At 51.0% G+C, this 3830-nt stretch overlaps 1 protein-coding gene across 1 annotated transcript in view; it reads left to right on the forward strand.

Moving 5' to 3' along the window:
- The window catches only part of CUL9 (cullin 9), an 85329-nt gene that overhangs the window by 12416 nt on the left and 69083 nt on the right, over positions 1-3830 (forward strand).

A 3830-nucleotide genomic window follows, 5' to 3' on the forward strand; every position in this document is an offset into this window, starting at 1 on the left:
GGGGCAAGCAGGGTGCAGCTGTGGGCTGGAGCTGGGGCTGCAGGCACCCCAAATTTGGCCATAGCTCCCTCCCAGCTCTGCTGCCACTGCCTGCTTGGCACAGCCCCAGCTCGGTGTGTTGGGGGGAACGCAGGGGTTGAGACAGGAAGAGCTGGGGCTGTGCCAGGCATGCGGTGGTGGCACTGGGAGGGAGCTATGGCAAAATTTGGGGTGGCTGCAGCCCCCTCTGTAGCCCCTGCCCTGAGCCGAGCCCTGGAAAGAAGAGCCTGGCGCAGCCCTAGCTCCAACCCGCAGCTACAGCCCGCCCGCCTGCCCTGCCTTGCCCCACACAGATCTGAGGGCACATGTCCCCCTGTGCCCTCCTGGTGTGTGCACAGTGGCGGGAGCTGCTCCTTCCCCTGATGAGCCATGCCTCTGTCCTGTGCCTTGCCCCAGCTAGCCAGTGCCTGCCCCTGCTCCTGCTGTCTCCCCCCACGTGTCCATTCCCTTTCCACCACAATGAATGTACTAACTGGAGGCAGCTCAGAAGGGTGAGTGGTGAGAGTCCCAGCTGACCCGGGGTGGGGGGGAAATGCCTTTTTTGTTTGCTCAGTTGCTGTTTCCTACGCTTTCTAGGCATTTCCAAGGGCAGCTGTTACTATAATATAGGGGTAAGCAGTTATTTAGGCCTGAGGGCCATGCAGGGAGTTTTCACGAGGTGTTGCAGGCTATGTCAGCACCCCTTCCTATGGCTAGGTCAGCACCCCCTCCCACCATGGCTATTCACCAAAACTCCCTATGGGGTTTTGGGCGGGCAGGGAGCTTGTTCAGGTGCAGGACAGACGCAATCTGTTCCCTGCATGCCCTGCCCTGTGTCGGGGGTGCATGGGGGTGTGTGGAGGGGGTATGTGGTGTATGTAGGGAGGAGGGGGTAGCTGCCTGGGAGTCAGCTGGGGGTGCGGGGTTGCATTTAGCAGAGCTCACCTCAGTGGCTGCCCCCACGGCCCTCTGCATGGGGCCAAGCCCTGCCTGAGGTAGCCCATGCCATGCTCCTGCCCGCACCCACCAGCTGTGGCCAGCATGCAGCTTCTGGCGGGGTTGTTCCTAGTGTGGCTGCTACTGTGGATTTGATTTAAAGCAAATCAGTTTAAATAATGATTTAAATCATGATCTAAATCACTGGTCAGGAAGTCTCAATTTAATCATTGTTTTCTACAAGTAATGCATTCTTGTTATTTCCTTTATTCATTTAACTTCTTGAAACTTTGCACTTTTAGAGATAGGTAAAGTCTTGACTCTGTACACAAACTTGCAGAGAGACAATAGGGCTGATGGGTAGGTAATCAGGTCTGTTATTTTTCATCTCCATATATTGCTGTTAACAAGAATATTACCTCTGGAGAGACAAATCCACAGTTTGAGAACTGAAGCTAAGCATCACAGAGATGCTTAATGGGATCTTCTAGACTGAGTACTGTCCCCCATTGGGTAGAGTGGTTTTCTTTAATTTTTTCTAATCTATACGGGAGCCTCGGGGAACCCCATAAGATTGAGCCCATAATACAGTTCATGACTGTTGTGAACTATTTATAACATTTTTCTAAAAAGTTTACATGAATATGTTGTTTCAAATAGTATATAATTAGAAGTTATAATTTTTATTCCATGATGATATCTTTGAGCTTTAACATATCTTAAATTAAAACTTTCTTTATATAGGTTTATTTTTTTAAAAAAAGCATCTTAACAAAAAACCCCGATTAAAGCAAATCTGATGTAAATAAAAAAATCAGATTTTTTATTTACCTTTTTATTTTTATTTTTTTTAATGAAAAAAAATAAAATAAAATTGAGTTTTATCCACCCTAGCAGCTGCAGGCAGCTGGGCTCACATTGTCACTGGGAGGTGGGGGCAGAGCACTCAGCCAGCTGCAGCCACAGAGGGAACAGCCCCACCGGAAGCTGTACCTGCTGGCTGGGGCCCAAGCTGGCAGGACTGTTCCGTTCCCCTTGCCTCCAGGTGTGGCTGCTGCTCCTGCCTCTGCCACGCTGCTCTGGGTGGGCTGCGGGGAAGCTTCAGCTGAGTGGCTCCTGCCCAGTGCGTGGAGCTCAAGCTCTCACTCTGGCTGCCTTCCACCTGCTCTGCCTGCCCACTGACTGCTCATTGTGCTGGGTGAGCAGAGCAGGTGGAAGGCAGCTGGGAGCTAGAGCGGGAGCTCCACACACTGGGCAGGAGCCACCCTCCTGGAGCCACAGCGGAGGGGAGCAGAACAGCCCTACCAACTTGGCCAGCTCATGCAGTTTCTGGTGCGGACTGTTCCCAGTGCAACTGAAGTTGTCCAGGCTGCTCTGCTCCCCTCACCTCCAGCGGCAGCTTCTCCTCTTGCTTCTGCCCCTGCTGCTCTGCTCTGGGTGGTTGGATGGGAAGCTTCAGCTGGAGGTTTCAGTTTCCACTGGAGGTGAGGGGAGAGGAGCAGCATCCTGCTGATTACAGCCACACTGGGAACAACCCTGTCAGAAGTTGCACGCTGGCTGGGTCCTGGTCCAGTGACCACCAGCACCTGGTGGGAGGAGATGGGGCTCAGCCTCATGTGGAGCACTGCGGGGGCCGCTGTGGGCTCGATCCAGACAGTTGGTGGGGCCAGATCTGACCTGTAGTCCGTATTTTCCCCACCCCTGCTGTAATATCTCAAGTATGCTGGAGACCCTGCAGCTGATTAACAAAATAGGTTTTTCTCAAGGGTGGAAAGCTTGCTTTATAATAGTGACAGCTGGGTAATGCCAGCAGGTGGGAAGAATTGCTAGTGTTAACCCCAGGGGCTGGTAAGGAAGTTAACTCTGAGGTGACAGAACTAGAATAAACAAAAAGGTATGTCCAGAGCAGTGGTCCCTAGTGGTGCTCTGAGACCCTTTCAGGGGTGCTGTGGTGCAGGCACCATGACAGCTGCAACCAGGTGCAACTGCTCTATATACCTCATGCCCATCTAGAGAAGTCTAAAGCAGGCAGGAGCACATGGTTCTGCCACAGTCCTTCCTAGAAACAGGTGCATGGGTGGAACCCTCCTACATGCCTCTGTTTCTTGGGGGAACTGTTGGGGGTGGGGTGGGGGACACTGGAAAGGGCTGCAGCAAGATCAGGCATGCCTGCCTGTTGTAGACTTATCTGGCTATATACCAGGAATGTGAGGCAGTTCTTCCTGGCTGTGGTAGCAATACTCTGTTTGAGAACCACTGAGGTAAGCTGAAACAGTACAACAGTGTTTTTCAACTGGGGTACCTCCAAGTCAAAGGCAATTATGGAGGGGGATGCTGTGAATCTAAAATGGTTGAGGGACTGCTGGGTTAGCTAGCCAGTGATGCCTGAAAGAGGGGTGAGCAGCCTTGCCTCCTTTCCACTCCTTCCTTCTGTTAGCCCCCTTCTTTTATTGTAATTGAATCTACCCCAGCATCTGGTGTAGTATAGAAATGAGGATTTATATGCAGCTGAATTATCAGAAAGGAGTCGCCCTTTTTTTGGGAGGGGGCCCTGATGCAGGGCATATGATGAGGTTACCAGCCATGAGTAGCAAGTCAGAGGAGTTTGAAATGTAGAGGTAGTGGTAGAGTTGTTTTAGTCTGTGATTCTACATTTGGGCAGTCTGAGGTGATAATTCCTTGCTCTGGAAAATCTGCCCCTTTGCTCAGTACCAAAAAAATTGCAGATTATTTAAGTGGAATTCAGGGAGTAGCAGCAAGAATGTTTGGGGAGGCTGATAGAATTGATTTATGCAGAGAATTTGCTATATATGTATCAAGGCTAAGAAACCACTTCCTCCCATGAGATGAACTTAGGCCTTTTTCATCTTTCCTGC

Source organism: Alligator sinensis, unplaced genomic scaffold (assembly GCF_000455745.1).
Source record: "Alligator sinensis unplaced genomic scaffold, ASM45574v1 scaffold390_1, whole genome shotgun sequence".
Taxonomy (NCBI): Eukaryota; Metazoa; Chordata; order Crocodylia; family Alligatoridae; genus Alligator; species Alligator sinensis.